Below are 17,458 nucleotides of genomic sequence, written 5' to 3' on the forward strand. Positions count from 1 at the left end.
TTGTCCAACCAACAGTCCAAAACCCAAAGAGTTGTCATTCACTTTTAGAGAGGACAAAGAAAAGCAGCAGATGCGTACATTTAAGAGAGTGGAACCTGTTAAATGTTTGACATTTTTGTTGTTGATGAAAGTTAAACAATTAATTGATAGTAGGAAACAAATTTTCTTTTGATTGATCAATAGATTAATTGAATAATCATTGCAGCTGTAGTGATCATATATGGCTGTTTTCACTGGCTACCTGTTCTGTATGGCATTGACTTATGGCTGAGGTCTGCTCCAATTTATATATGACATGTCTCCTGTGCATAGATTAGCAGGAGGTGTACATCCCACCTCTCCTTTAGACACAAGCCCACAATTGTCAATTGTCATTTCCTGCCTGGTGATTAGTCAGGAAATGAAACTTGCCTTTTCTAGTTTCATTTCCTTCATTACCACTGAAAACACATGTTAAAATACACAGTACCATATATGCTTTAAATGCCGCAGTTTGTCAGCCTTTACATGGGCTTTAAAGTTTGAATTTTCACGAGACGTAGTTTTGTTGATCACTGCAGTGAATTTAGCCTTGGCCTGTTTGGCTGCAGTGAACTGTGATTTCAGTGTGATGGAAGTCTCACATGTTCTGGTAGGGGGGTATTTGAAACCCTGCAGACTTTGATATCACTGCATACATGTCCAATCGCTGTTTTAAGTACACGTGGTTGACAGATTGTCTTGTCTTTAAATTAGTCACAAAAACTCAACAATAACAATTCAGCCATTTTTAAGCGGGGTTTCACATGCTGTGTGATAACTTGACAAGGTCTTCATTTTAAGATGTAAGAAGATATGTAGAGTGATCAGACCTTTGAAGCTGTCTCATATGCCAAGAAAGTAACATGCTCATTCATGAAGTCAGTGTCTGCCTTTTTTTTCTTTTTCTTAAATCTTTGCTCTATTTTATGTATTATTGGCTGAGTACTAGTTTGTCCAAATGCAGCTGAAGGTTTTATATTCACTGACAGATTGTCTTTGTGAACAAATTCCACACAAAATATAGTTTCACTTATGTCCTCAATATATCCAAGATCTCATTTTGCCAACCTGTAGGAGACTCATTGCCATCTGCTGGCCATGCAGAGCTTTCATCCTGTCTGCACTTTCTGTCAATGTGTCATCTTCTACAGCACTGACAACCAGCCAGTAACACACAGCAGCCCTCTACATTTGTCTCATTCAGAGCAGCTCTTGTCATTATTTCAGCGCTGAGTTCATGCCTGACAGTGATGCCTTTAGACAACAATCTGCTTGACTGATTCTCACAATGAAGGCTGTGTGAGACATTTTTGTTAGCATCATTGCCCCTGCAGCCAAGTCTTCTCTTTTACTTAAGTCTTAAAGGCTGCAAGGAAGTGAAGAGTCAAGCCAAGGTCAATCCCGCTTTAGAAGTCTCACTTTTACAGCTTCGTACGCCTTGGAGAGTGTGGCAGGTTAGCTACAGTAAAATGTAAGCGCTAATCTGAGGGCCTGGAGCAGTGTGCTTTGTGATGAATAGGGATTATAGTGCTTCTTTAAATTCCGCAGCAGTTCTGTCTGTTTCATGTGCTCGTGTTGTATCATCCTACTGATTTGCATTCTGATGCTCGTCAGCAGCACAGAGCTGCTGTTTTTCCCTCACTGCGAGCAAACTGCAGTCTGATGAGCTGTTTGACCACCACTATGAAGACGAAATTGTCTCAGGGTTCTTTCCCTCAGGCTGACCTATTGTTTTATGAATTAGTTCTAAATTAATTGCAACACTGAGCTTGGCAGACAAAATGCAGTTTTGTTTGTGATTCGCTGTCTGCTCCTCTATTGATCTGCAGGGCCCAGAGGTGGCGGGCAATGTGGAGCGCACTGCAGAATAACAATGATAGAGTGATGGAGGGACAACATGGAGGCTCTCTTTTTTCTTCTGGAGAGCAGCCAGAGGCATCAGCAGGATCCTAAATCCTAATACAGACAGTGGGAGGGAAGGACAGCGCACAGATGTGCTAAGGGGAAATTTAGGCCAGTCACGGGTGTGAATATCACTGAGCATTTGTCCACATGCACAAGCACACATGCGCACATAAACACACACAGACACAGAAACCTATATAAACAGCTGGAGCGCTAAGAACAGCAGCTGGGTGCTTCATCCTCACTAGGTCATTCAGTTCTCCGTCATGGCCAGCGTTAAGTGGATATGGTGCTTCTGCGGCATTATACGCTTTTGTCCTTGTCCATCGATTGGCACTTTTCTGCGAGAGGTAGGTGCCAGTTTGTTGTGTTGGAATTCTTTTTTTTATAGACAAGGAGGAGTCAAGGTCAGCAGCAGGCCAAAACTCATCGTTATATTTTTCTCTGTAGCTTTACAGAGTTACAGTCACACACTCTTTAAGGAATCTGACGGAATGTGTTTCACAACTTCTTGTGTCTGTGCCCATGCAGAGTATACAGCCAATTACAGCATGCAGGCAGCATGAGGTAGGATTCATCTCTGAGTGTGAACACACTGGGTTCATTTTAATAGCCACCTGAGGCGGGTCCTGCCCCTCTGATCTCATTCTGGAATTTTCCAGTTTAGCTTTAACTCCTGTAATGATATCCAGCTTCTCTGGCAGCTTCTGTGTCACCTTGTTGACGAAACACAAGGTTGATGTCAACTCAGTGAATGTGTGAACATCCAGCTGCTGTTCATGTGAAACGATTTTCCGCATGAATTTCCTACTTTGAAGTAAGCTTCAAAGTAGGAAAATAACTGGCATTTCACACCATGACATTGAAGTTTTATACACTCGGACAACCCTTTTCAGGATAATATCAGGATGAATATTCCACAGGGGGGAAGGTAATGAAACACACGTCTAACTAAACTTATATTGCGTTCACACTGATTCAGACAAGCAGTAGATGACAAATGGGATATAATTTTAGTTGACAGGAGTAGGTGAGTAAAATTAGGTAAACCCAGCAGAGAATACTCCAAGCAGGTGGATGATTCATGAGTCTATGTGAATTCAGATGAACTTTGAGCCAGTTACTAAAAAGTTACCAAAAGTCATTAGTTACTTATATACTTTACTATTATGAGTCAGATGAGGGGAGGAGGACAGGACGGGCTCAGCCACTGTTCCTATCCCAATCCTTTGCTCGCTAGGCTGCATTTGAGCGCACTTTGCAGATGTGCTAAAGGATGTTCTGTCTGTTTGTATCATGTACACTTGGTTTTTATGCTGCCAAGTTTAGAGACTAATGAATTGGCATTATAACACTGTTACTGGATCTTGATTACCATGGAAACAGCCAGCCTTCAAAACTTTGAAGCATTTGGTTTGAGCCTGATTGTAAATTTATTATTTTCACTTTTTACTTTATTATTTATTTTAAATTGTTTCAGTTTTCTGTCACACTTTGGTTAACAAAACTACTCCGGTTTGAGTTTTGGTTTCACAGGGAAAAGATCACAATAAATGAAGAAATCATCTCTGTTTGAAGTTACAATTAAGTCTCCTGAGCCTAAAGTCTCCTGTAGGTTTCATCAAGGGTTTAAGTTTGGCTAGCTCTCCTGCACACAACACTTTGTGTGATGCAGGACGTAAAGCACCGTCCCTGGGTTAAATACCAAGTCTTTGGAGAGTCCCAGCTGTTTACAGTGCATTCAGAAAGTCCTGTTGTTTTAAATAAATAAGGAATTCAATAATAATAACAATACTAAAATAATTATTCACTGAGCAACAAATGGGGTTTGATAAATGAAAATCTGAAATTGAATGTGCAGATAAACTAATTTGGGCTGTAATGTACTAGGATATGGGAAGATAAATCTCATGGATATGTGCTTTTTTTCAAGATTAAATTACTCATAAGTAATATTAAATCACCCCTCCTTCCCAAAAGTAGAAAATCCCATCCAAATGTGCCAATGCCAACTCCATGTACATTTTTATTTGGCTGCACCTCTACATTAAATGGAAACATTTGTACCATGTGTCCTGTCATTAAGCTTTCCATACTTTGTATTATGAGAACTGGTTGAATCTTCACTTGAAAGAACAGATTCTCTCTGGCTGTGTGTCACGTGCCTGTGCCCACAGGTGGATCGGACAGTAGAATGATACTGGGATATCCAGGTCAGAGAAATTCATCAGTTATTTGATGTAATGGATGTGGATGAGGAGTTAGCCTCTATGATCATGTGACTCATCTGGATGAATCCTGTTATAAGGCTGGTGTAGGTCTGTTTGCAGCTGAAAGAAAGAATCCCTGTGATGACCAAAGAGCCAGCTGTGACTTCACAGGTCTGTTGCTTACTTTACTTTTAATGCTACAATTACTTGTTGGCGAAGCGTAAGCTTGTGGTGCAAGTTGCTGCAGTAATAGAGATGAAAATTTATGTGGAGATATTATTCAGCATTAAAAGTGAATGTGGTTGTTCATATATTTTTCACATATTCTACCTTTCCATCATGCCAAAAAGACTTAAGGTAAGACAAATATTCCTTTAAACTGTGTGCTATAGTGTTGTCCAAGGTGAAAGTTGACAATCATAGACCAAATCCAACACAGTGGTCTTAGATCACTTGTGAGACTTGTGCACTTACAGCTGAATTATAGCCTGTGTTAAAATTTAGTATCTAGAACAGTGGTTCTCAACCAACACCCCCTCACCTCATCATGACCCTCCTGCCACCCCTCCTCCAAAAGAAAGGAGCTATTAGTATGCTGAAGACGGTAATGCTAGCATGATGATGACATTATTATTATTATTATTATTATTATTATAGCAATAGTAACCGTGGATGTTTAAGTATTGGAATGTTTATCAGTAGCCTAAAGGCTATGACTGAGGAAAGACCTCAAGTGCTAGAATTCTGCCAGGGCTATGGAACATTATATGATCAAATTCATTGTAAAATTAATTTCAGTTAAGCCACAATTAAAAGCAATGAGGGCCTCAATTGGCCAATTATAACATGCCAATAAGACCTATATATAATTCGAAATTTTAAATTAACTGCTATTTGACTGACGGAAGGAACAAGATGGCGGCAGCAGCCTGACGCCAATTTAAAGTAGTCCAACAAATTAGCAACTTCCAGCAAAGAAGAACTTATGCTGATTAAAAGGGTCAAATTAGTGTGAACCCTGTGCTTGGTGACTCGCTGGCAGCTTTTTAACTGCAGGACACAGAGATGTCAGTTCTAGTCTGAGTGCACCGGAGTCCACAAGATTCGGAAGGTTGCAGCACTTCGTCTGCAAGTGGAGAGCTTGGCTGGATCCCTGCTTGACGAGGTAGGACGTGGGAACTTTTTCGGCTGCTGTCAGCCTTCGAAAGCCGTCAACCACTACCTGCTACAAAAATGCAAAACATATATTTATTTATAAACATATTGAGTACTCTTTGTTTGTACAATATATCTGTACAGTATATTCTCAGCTTAGGGAGGGAAGTCAGTGTCGTAGTTGTTATGAACAGTAAGAAAATGCCGCTCCACATGTCCCTTCTTCGGAATAGCAATTGTAGACTGGCAGATGAGACAAAGGCACTTCGAATATTACAAAATATGACATTACGAAAAAAAAGTCTTCCTCTCATTCCGTATGGAAACGGTAGGTTTTTGGCTTTTTACTTGGTCCAGCTCCCCCACTCATTTTTATACCCTTTCTTTAATTTAGAAGAAATAAATTGGAGGCTAACTAGGCAACTCGGTAGCTAGCTAGCTAGCTAGCTAGCACGCTCTGCGCATGCGTGGTTGGTTCAGATGTCAGACTGGTTGCCCTGTATGTCAATCAAGTGACAGATTTCACAGTGAGGATGATAGGCTGACGTCTATTTTTTTTAATGCCGTGCTATCTACCCACGTTCGGTCGCTTACTGACTCGCGCCACGACGCGCGCTTTGCTATGCGTGTCTGCGCTGTACCCTGCGGTGGGCGCAGCGCAGGCCGCGTTCGGTGTGAAACGGGAGAACGCTAAGCGCTTTGTCGGAATTTGTTTAGAGGCGTTGCTATGGAGATAGCATGCCGGTAGTAGGAACACGAAAGAACCTGCGGCGCTGGTATTTCTAATCGCACTCAAAATACATAGTTACCTATAATTTCATGTTCAAATGAACAGTGTTTGTTCTGGTATATACATTGTTATACATTGTGATGAATAACAGTGACTAACGCCCCCCGTTTGTGCCTGAGTGCCCCCCTTTCAGCTGTCTCATTCAAAACGCCCGCCGACTTTGTCCAAACGCCCCCTGGGGGGCGGTACCGCCCCCGTTGACAAACACTGATCTACAATAAGAATATGTTTTGGCTAAAAAACAACAGTATCTCAAACTCACATTGCAAAATGACCTGTCTACATTACCCTCTGTTCCCTGGCTATGACCAGATCAACACACTTGTCCAGTTGTAATATTTTTCAAAACAGAGTTATATAGATGGATGGCATCTTTGGCAGTTGGCATCTTTTCTTTCCTTTTTCATTTGAATGTGCATTGTGGGTCACATTCATCAGATAATCTGACACTCTTCAAACTTGATATTGTACACTGTATGACACAGATTGCCACCAAGACTTTATTAGACTTCTCTCACACTGTGTGACATGCAATAAACCTAATATATTGTTGTTATTGCACAATGTGAAGATGCCATTAGAGTAAAGAGTGAAAGAATTTTCATGAATGTCACCGTTGTAAAAATGGTAAAAATGTGTACGTAATTAAGAATAGAACTACCTTAAACACATATAAACAAGTGCTATTACTATAACACCTGCTGTATCTTCCAGTAAGTGATGAAAGTACTTACGTTTAAAAAAGTTACCATTTATAAGGGAAGAACGCATTTTCTTAAATTGTGTAAAAATGCCCATAACTATTTCTGAAGGATTTGTTATCTATACATATAGGACTTACAGTCACTAGCAGTAAAAGCAAACTAAATTGTGAATACCTGTGGCTTTATTGTAAAGGGTGCATGGTTTTTAACTACATATGGGATGGATGAAAACCAGGTTGTTATGACCATTGAAACTATAGAGACAGAATAAAAGAAATACAATGAAAAGACTGTTAGCAGTAGTGTAAAAATGATTAAAAGTCTAAAATATGCAAGAGCACAGTAGTATCAGCCTTAAAGTCTGTTGTAGGATGTTTTATCATTTACAGTAATCCATCTTCTTGTGTTTAACCGTAATAACTTTAACAGTATCAGGTATCACATAAAGCAGACTGCATAAGAATCCCTTTGGCTAGTCAGGCCAGAGCAGACATAAGTACATGAGCAAACATACAGCTCAGAAGAAAACACATCACTGTTTAATCAGACCTCTGTGTGCTCCATATTTGAGCTCTGGGCTACCAACCATCAAGGACCAAATTCCACTGAAATTAGCCTTTGATGGATAAATCAATGTGAGCCTCCTGCCATGCTGGCCACTGTTTAATGAGACAACATCTCAGTGGTTGGGTTATGGGCAGCCTGTGGCCTGACTGTTTGCTCTCTTCAGTAGCTGTGACACTGAATGACACTTTGACTTTGAACCAGCTGAATCAAACACCTTTGGTACCCACTAATATTGCACATTGTATGGAAGGATATTGAATATTGAACATGCTTGGATATTGATTACATGGTCAAAATATGTTCACAAATTTTACTAATATAATGGTATTTTGTCAGAAAGTCACTGATCTGAAATAATGTATTATAATAATGAAGTACAGCACGAACTAAACACAGAGACTCACTCCCATGTTTGTTCATTGGGTTTTCTCACAGTTGTCTGTCATTGCAATGCAGCTCAGAAACCAACTCTGATCTCTCAGGTTTACACAGTAGAAGCACTGTACCTCAACAGTAAAACTCAAATGATAACATACCTGAAATCAAGGTTCAAGCCTCTGCAAGTTGATTTTTAAAATAAATGAACATATATGAAGAGCAATGGCCCTCTAAAAGACAGGAAAAAACATTAAACAAACAATATAACAAAGCTTTATATACAAAGTTTATATCTCGAAAAGACCAGTTCTTCGATTATAGCTACGTTTTGTAAAAAGTATCCACTCCCTTGGTTGTTTTCCTCTTTTATTGCTTTTAGTCAATATAATTCAGATTTTTTTATGACAAAAATTCACAAAAAAAAACTCTTTAGTGTCAAAGTGAAAACAGATTTCTACAACGTAATGTCAGTTAATTCAAGATATATAATCTAAAATAAGTGACTGAATAAATATTACCCCCTTTAAAGTGACTGACCTGATTCAGTAAAGGTCCAGCCAAATGGTGTCTCACAATTAATGAAATGGAGATCACCTGAGTGCAGTGAATGTGTCTCACATGATTATAGTATAAAGACACCTGTGTCTGGAAGGTCCGGTCACTGGTTAATCAGTATTCCTGGCTACAGTTACAGCATGAAGATAAAAGAACACTCCCAGCAACTCCAAGAAAAGGTTATTAAAAAATAAATGTAAGGGGATGGACACAAAAATTTCCAAGTCTCTGGACATCCCCTGGAGTGGGGATGGCACATGTGTAAATCTGCTTAGAGCTGGCCATCCTCCCAAACTGAATGACAATACAAGAAAGAGACTAGTGAGGGAGACATTACAGACACATGAAGGAATTAAATAGTTCTTCTATGTTCTATGAGATATAGATAGATAGATACTTTATTGATCCCGATGGAAATTCAAGATAGAGCATAGAACAACTGTTGTCCGGGTTCTTCACTAGTCAAAGCTTTATGGAAGACATTGTTGAAGAAAGCTCATATTAAATGTTGACTAGATTTCACCAAAAGGCATATGGGAGACTTCAAGGTCAACTGAAGAAGGTTCTTTAGTCTGATGAGACCAAATTTGAGCTTTTTAGCACTCAGACACGGTGTTTGGCAGACACCAAACACTGCACATGACCACAAACACACCATCCTCACCGTAAAGAATGGTGGTAGCAGCATCATGCTGTGGGGATGCTTCTCAGCAGCAGGACCTGGAAGGCTTGTAAAGGTAGAAGGTACAATTAATGCAGCATAATGTGGGGAAATCCTGAAGGTCAATCTGATTCAGTCTGCAAGAAAACCAGGACTTGGGAGAGGATTTATTTTCCAGCAAGACAATGACCCAATACATACAGCAAAAGCCATACAGAAATGGTTTAACAACAAGGTGACAATAAATAGTAATAAAAACAATAATGTGAGTGTTCTGGAGTGGCCGAGTGAAAGTCCAAACCTCAATCCAATAGAGAATCTGTGGCTGTACTTGAAAAGGCCTGTTCACACCTGATCCCCGTTGCAACCTGACAGAGCTTGAACAGTTTTGCAAAGAAGAACGGAGTAAAATTGCAGTGTCCAGATGTACAGGCCTGATTGAACCTTATCCACACGGACTCTGTGCTGTGATTGTGGCCAAAGGTGCATACTGACTTGAAGAGAGTGAATATTTATGCAATCGCTTGTTTCACTTTATATATTTTTTAATTAATTGACATTACTTTGCAGAAATCTGCTTTTGCTTTTTTTCATGATTCCGTAAAAGTAGTAAAGGTGAAACTGGGTCACTGGACCAGTCTCAATGCTAGGATAAGCTAACTGGCTGCTGGCTATTGCTTCATATTATCTAACGCATCAAGAAAGTGAATGAGTGTATTTTACAAAATGTTTAACTGTTCCATAAGGATAGAACAAATACTTTTGGTTTTGGTTTCTTTGCTATTTAAATTATAGGTGAGATTTCTTTATAAAGCTGACTTTATGCATAGAGGAAACATTATGCTGAAACAGGAAAGGGACAAACATTTATGGTTGCCACAAAGCTGAAGGTACACTGGCAAATGTGTCCTCGAAAGACAAATGTTCTTTATTCAGTGTTATTGTTCTGCAGGCTAGATCTGCAGTGATAAGACCGTTAACTGATAAGTTGATAGAAAGAAAAGTAATAATCAGCTATTTTGATAATCGATGAATCGCTTCAGTCTTTTTTCAAGCAAAAAGTCAAACATTAATTTGCATTAATTTGAGTTATTGGTCTTTGGACAAAAGTAGCAATTTGAAGTTGTCGTTTTGGGCTCTGGGAAACTAATGAGCATTTTTCTGATAAAGTGGATCATCAGTTAATCAATTAATTGTGACAATAACTGGTAGATTAATCAATGATTAAAATATTTGTTAGAGGCAGCCCTTCTACAAGTGACCTAAAACGTCTATTTTACACCATGGTTTGTCTCCGTATGTGCTGGAACCTCTCTGTCTGTTTGTCTCCAGTTCTCATTCTCTGCTCATCACACATCCAGTCAGGCTGTTCATTGTCTCTCTGCACTATCTCACCTTTTACCCCCCGATGGACCCCCAGTCAGCTCAGTGGCCCATATACTGTGTTATGTTTTATCTACTTCCTGACCAGAGGGTGTTTTGTGTGCAACGCTGAATAATGAATGACCTGCAAGGTTTTTTTCCCCAACTGTTCTGCATCTCTCTTCCACACATTTGAACCCTATGTGTGTGTGTGTGTGTGTGTGTGTGTGTGTGTGAATTTGTATATGTTTACAGGGTGAAATCCTGTTAAAATGCAAATAATCCCCTCTGCACTTTTTATGGTTTGAGCTGATTGTTGTCTGCTGTGGCTTGGAAATCGACTCCAGTTTAGATCCAGTCTGAGCGATCATATTGTGAATTTCACACTTTCCTGCCTCACTACAACACAATAGACATGGTGTGGTTCCTGTAGCAACAAGCCTGTCAGTCAAGGTCATCCATGATAGAAAGAAAGAAGGAGCTAGGAGAAACAGGGTGGAGAGTGAGGCTGACTGAGAATGTGAACAAAGGAAAAATCTCCTCTATCTGATGATTTGTATTTTGGAGCGTGACAGAGCGTGACATGATTTGGGAGGCAGCATCTCCTCTGTGTGGACTAACAAACCGGATTAATTGAGTAAACAGGTTATGGAAGTCTATACACACCTTGTGACACACACACACCTCCTGCTCTTCTGTCCAGTTCTGTTTAAAATTATCATCATTAACTCACCATTTTACTGTATCTATCACTCATTTCCACGTGACGTTTGAACTATTACTGTCACATATATATTCATACATTCATCTACATCTGTCTTCACCTAGTGGTTATTAGAAGGAAATGCCGCTACAGAAAACAACCTGACGGAAGATAAACCACTTATCCTCGCCTCATGTGTCATGGTGATGGCTACACCTATGAGACATTTCAACTCTTCCTTAATGAATATGAACTCCCATGGTGTTAGTAGTATATAACTTGTCTTTTTTTACCTCTGTGTTTTTCTCTCCTACCCTTTCCCCATTTTCTCCAAGTTATTTTCTAATGGGAGACAGGTAGAGAGGGAGGTGAGGCCATCGGTGGGTTTATTGTAGTGGTAAAGTGGTCGAGACAACATTAGGAAACACAGCATCAACAGGCAGTGTGTCAATATGTGCAAATGTGTCTGTACTAGTCTGTAGTAGTGACTGTGTGCCTGATAAAGTACTTAACTATAAGTTAAGTAAATTGACCTAATACATTGTTGAGTACATTGTCCACTGGTGTTTCTGATAGTCATTTGATCCATATTTATATATTCGTCAAATGATTGTCAGATGATGACAACAGTCCTAAGTTTTTGTATATTACGTGTATGTAATATGTCTTGGTCGATCATGCAGTCCGATATTCAGCATTTTTCCAATTATCTGTATAATCTGTATCATGCTTTGATAACTTTAGATAGTTATTGATACAGACAAATGTAGTTGAGTAAAATGTGCAATGCCTCCATAATATTGGGAAGTAAAGTCAAATAAAGTTGCAGAAAATTAATAATCAAGTTAAGTACCTCAAAATTGTGCTCAATTCATAACTGTTTTTCTTCTTGTTCCCCAAATTAAATGTTTTGGGCTTCACTGTGTAAAATTATGCATATGCGGAGTCTGACACCATGAAGCTGCTTTCACATTCATTGCTGAAAGTGTAAATTTTCTCTGTGCTCAGTGAAAATCCGATTTTAAGAGGCGGAGCCTACAAGCATGATTTGTGACATCACAAACATTTTAGAAGCCAATCCTGGACTAACATACAGCATAGAGGTGTGATGTGGAAACTTGAAGCCTCCACCACTGTGCACTGAGAATAGATCTTACAGTGAAGGAGGAGACATGTACTGTCCAGCAGGAAAACATATTCTGATATTTGCATATTCACCTTTTAAGATGAATAAGTGCAATTTAAGGATATGTCATATGTCAGACACACATTAGAAACTTGAATGCATGCCTTCATACATGTGTGAAGGGGATCTTTATGTATAGTACTTGAGTAAATTGCACTTATTGTACATTCAATCACTGGTGATTATAAAGATTTTTTATTTTAATTCAAATGTATATCTACTGTTGGTCTCCTTGATTACTAATAGTCAGTATCTGTATGATTCTACTTTTTTGGATGAAGGAGGCAATGCGTTATATTTTGTAAACAGACTTATTATTTTATTTTTTGTGCAAAAACATTTGTTGAATAATTGGTTATGATTGATTATACTTATGATTATGATTTGGTGCGCTGTAAATCTTTGTGAATTTCTCTTGGAGTGGCTCGAAGGTCATGAGCAAGCATCTAAAGAGGTGCCGCAAGGTAGTCGCTCCTCTCCCCTTCCATATTTTGGAAAACACATTATTACTGATAAAGAGTATGTTGTTGTTCAACATTAAGCATGATGATTAAGGTTTGGTAAAGACATCTGGCTGTGTCTTTGTTAATGTTATCTGAGAATGTTATAGCAATACTCGATGCTGTGAGCTGGACATAGGTTTCATATTTCAACTGAGGTGCTGCAGCCCAGTGAGGCAGATAAAAACAAACCCAGACCGACACAGTTCATCTTCACTTAGCCTAGCTCAGCTCAGATTCACACTCATTCATGTCGTGGCTGCATCCTTGTATCTTCAGCTGCTAGCTGCTGCAGACACTGTTTGCTTCCTTAAACTCCTTTGGGCTGTACCATCTCAGCTGAGTGGGGGTCCTCCAGGGTTTCAGGATGTCCTCACCGGCAAACGTTTTTTCTCTCATCTGCTGCATCACACCCATTTGCAGCCCCCCCGCACCCCTCAGCTCCTCGTGCCTCATGAGCCAGAAGCTCACAGTCTCTCAGGGCTGTTGGCCAGAAACAACGCAGCGTCTTAATACCCTCCGCCGCCTCAGATTCCACTCCCCCCTCTGCTTATAGTACAATCTCATCATTTCCAGCTTGCGAAGGGAGCGGAAGAGAGGAAAGAGAGAGAGAGAGGGAGGGAGATGTTTTGAGCTGGTTTGCAGGGAGAGATTGGCCTGAATGCGTTCTGTCTGCTCTTCAGAGGCATCCAGGTGAGCTGTTTCCTCCTGGAAGGTAAGAAGCAGACTGAGATTGGTGATTATTTTGTCCTGCGTCCATTGTCATCAGCCCCCCCACCCCCTTCTTCCCTTAGTTCGGTTACATCGTTTCTGTTAATGTATGTGTGTGGCTGAGCATGAATAGTATTCCCCAGACATAGCACACACACACACACGTAATACTGTATGAGGCGATGTGCAGGCATCTTGACATATGTGCTTTTATAGAGCAGATATGGATTGTAGATGCGTACATGCATAGTGTGTATATGAGTGTGTATCGTTTAGGGTTTTTTCTGTGTGTGTGAGGGGGGAGTGAAGATGGTCTACCTGAGTATCTGTGTGTCCCAGTGGTAAGAACGTGACAAGAAACTCCAGGGACAGGAAGGAAGTAGCGGGAAAAGGGAGAAGATGGGGGAGAAGAAGTGGAAAAGGAAGAAATATAGTGTGTGTGTGTGTATGTGTGAGAGAGAGAGAGAGTGAGAGAATTAGTGAGAGAGAGAGAGAGTTCTTCTGTTTAGCTGTATCTGCAGTTTTTGCAACAAAGTCTCAATGTTGCCTGATACCACCCCAACAGACACACACGCACACACACACACACACAAATACTTCCTTCATCACTATCACCACTACCACCAATCCCTTCTGTGCTAAGAGGTAGCTTAATTTCCATTGTGGTGATGATATGGATGCTGATGTTTACTGGTCTAATGGACGGGATGGTCCGCTGCAGCATTTTTCTGCTCACTCTACAATATGTCGTTCCACTTCAGGCAAATTTGTAACACGCTTGCCTTTTGCGAGCCTGGAGGGATGGAATGTGGGCACTGTGGGGAGAACAAGGAAGAGAGACAGGGACAGGCCTTTTACCATCTGTGGCAGTGTCTTGTGGACACTTAGCAAGGCTTTCTGCAGGGCCATATGCAGCTCCTGGGGAAGACAGCAGGCCGGGCTGTTAGGAAGGAAAGAAAGAGAGAGAGAGAATAAGGAAAGGGCTGATAACTAGAGCAGTAGAATATCAGGATGTCATGTGTTTGAGAAAGGATGAGTGTTGTCAGGATACAGGGCCAAATGTAGAGTAGTGTCCTCTTAACTGAGAAGCAACAAAGGCTCTTTTTTGGCAGAGCTTCAAATGCAAAGCTTTCATCAGTATATGCGAGAAAAAGTGTAAGCACAGCCTGTCTTTCTCTGTTTTTAGGACACATATTTTCTTTTATTTAGCCTTGACGGTATATTATCCTGTTCTGTGGTTGCTACCAGAACTGTACCCTTGGAATGCCTGTGCATAACTTTTGCTTTCATTGTGACCTGGCAAATCTGTGTAAGCATTTGTGTAGGACAGATGTCATTTCAGGTAGGCTTTACAAAGGTGCCAGTTCTTAGGTTCACTATGCTTTGAACAAACAAGGTTGTACAAACTGTTAAGTGACCACATCGGAAGACAAAAGTGATCAGAGTGACAAAACCTTACCGTCATGGTCTCCCCCTAGCTGCTTCTCACTGTCTCTCTGATCTTTACATATCTTTGGAGGCTTATTGCAATGAATCATACCTGGGGTGGATGAGGATGCATACTGCCGGACAGTCTCCAATGGAAAACATTCAATGTCTTGTGGTGTTGAAAGGGTTTTAGCTTGAAAGAGAACATCATACAGTGACTATTTTCACAGCTTCATACACATGATGGCCAATAGATGTTTAAAGCCAGGTTAATTGTTGGACAGTCTGTTTTGCAAAACTACTTTACTCCACTGGATGAATCTAATAAGGACTTTGTTTGAAACAAAGGCCTTCATCGGCTTGCTTAACACAGTACCCCATTGTTAACCTGAAAAACACTTGGTTTTATGGAAATCTTTTTAAAATTTTCTACTCATGACCCTGAAGACAAGACCCTGAACTCTAAAATGACAATGAACCCATCTGCACTGCAGGAACTCTTTCAGGAGCCAAGCAACCATTTTGGGATCTCAGGAGCCTTATCTGTGTTGAGACTAGAACATGGACTAAATTTAGATGCTCTGCAATAGTTTCTTAAGTCATAAATATCCCTGCTCTTGAGGTACTACATTAAGGTAGTCTGGGCACTATTGGGACTTTCTTGCCCTGAACATTGCTGATGTCGTACACAAACAATCTGTCTTGTACAGTGTTTTATTCAAGAGGGACCTGCACTGTGCCACGTGTAACATGGGCATGTGAGGGCATGGAATAGACCATCCTTGTACTGTTAATTTACATTATAAACAAAGTTATGAGGATGCACTTTCTTGGTCAGAACCTTTGTCATAAGTTATTTATGGCTTCAAGCTGTGAACAGTGTATCCAAAAAATTTGGGAGCCACTAATTTAGACATCGGGAATGTAGGCTGGCTCTCTGATGCTGTATACAAGGAAGAAATATTTGAAAGCAAAGATTATCTTCTTTAGTATTCGTATTACCTGTTTGTTTTTATCTTGTCCTCAGTGTACTGTACCCTTCTAGCCATGTTTTGCTTGTCTCATGTAGCGGTTACTACCAAACTGGAATATTTAAGCATGGCTTTTGGAAGGAGAGGTCAGGAAAGGGAGTATTACTCTTCTGTAAGACCTACAGGCCTTTGACAACAGACAATGATTTTATTCAGATGCATTTTCACAGAGTGGAGTCAATGGTACACAGTGTGATTCATATGAAGTGTCCACAGAATGAAGGTGTTTGCTTAAGTGGCTCTTGTGCTAATGAGTCAGCAGTGAATTCCCAATTAGACTTGAAATCCATATCCAGTTAATGCCATATTGTTATGCTGATTTCATGTGGACATGGAACATGAGACACCAGGCTTTTTTCACTGTAAGCACCACACATCAGAGCATGCTAAAGGCCATCAAAATATGTTTTAATTGTTAAGTCACTGAAAAATATGTCAACAATTTCAGAATGAAATGTCATGAGATTTTGTACAGACACCCATGTTTCTGAAAGGAGGTATCTGAATTACCTTGGAGATCCTCTGGCCTTTCACTTAGCACCGCCATGAGCCTGACATTTTAATTTCTATTTATATATGTAGTTTAAAAAAAATAAAATCTAATTACATGATAGACTGGCATGAAATTTGATTCTGCCATTCATACTCCTCGCAGCATCAATTGGAATAACTTTGGTAATACCCTGACATTTTCCATGGACAAAATTTCAATGTGTACAATGTTACTTCGGCTCACTCCAGCACTGAATAAGCTGAAATCAATCAAAACACATACTTTGAAAGGAAAACATGCATATATATTAGGGTCAACAATTGCTTGATGTTCAATGTAAATTATAAAGCTGTGCTTCTACAGGAGGTTTGTCTAGTCTTAGTAAAACACCACACCCACTGATTTCATTGGAGTTATCTCAAGCTGGGCTCAGAGAACACAGATTTTTAACAGAAAGATTGGGTTATGAACTGTCAGCAGGTAGGCAATTAGAAAGCAGGTTCAGTCATACGAGAAAAGACCATCAATTTGTGTTGTTGGAAATGCATGACCTTCCGTCTTTGTGAAGCTTTACCCACATTAGGATCTAAAACCATTATTTTTGTCTCCTGTGAGCCCTCACTTCTAATGCATTACCAAACTGTCGGGCTGTGTGCATACATGTGTATAAATGTACAAATGCATGTGTTGCTAGCAGTCTTTGAATTGGTTTGCTAACATCAACAGATACAGGTCTACAATGATGAATGGTATGGCTGAGGGCACATGCACTTATCTTTAGGAAGGAATAAAAAAAAAACTGACATTAACACCTTTGCATTTAACAAAGTGAAAAATTTCACAGCCTTATATGACAGTGTTCTTGAAGACGAACAAGGGTGATTGGGGCTGCAGGGACTGGAAAGGAGAGAAATTAGTAGGGCGGAGGCAGAGGTAAGGAGCTGGCCACGTCACAGCCATTCTCCTGACTGTGTGCTCTCCTGAGGCCATAACTGCTGGGAAGACAGCCAATTTAGTCATTTATATGTCGATGCTTTTTATTCTCCAAAATACCAATCAAAGGCAATGGTCGGCTGTACTAATCAGGAGGTAGAAGGC

General features: G+C 40.1%; 1 protein-coding gene across 3 annotated transcripts in view; it reads left to right on the forward strand.

Moving 5' to 3' along the window:
• Positions 1 to 17,458, forward strand: part of cdk14 (cyclin-dependent kinase 14) — a 163,549-nt gene that overhangs the window by 30,219 nt on the left and 115,872 nt on the right. Inside the window, exon 1 of one of the 3 annotated variants that reach the window (XM_046400562.1) lies at positions 4,824 to 5,301. The exons of 1 other annotated variant lie outside the window; for it this stretch is intronic. The gene's annotated coding sequence lies outside the window, so the exon portion shown is untranslated. Of the gene's footprint in view, positions 1 to 4,823; positions 5,302 to 12,484; positions 13,413 to 17,458 lie in introns of those variants that run through there. One more of the 3 variants, XM_046400561.1, reaches the window with a different exon arrangement.

This window comes from Scatophagus argus, chromosome 9 (assembly GCF_020382885.2).
Source record: "Scatophagus argus isolate fScaArg1 chromosome 9, fScaArg1.pri, whole genome shotgun sequence".
Lineage (NCBI taxonomy): Eukaryota > Metazoa > Chordata > Actinopteri > Scatophagidae > Scatophagus > Scatophagus argus.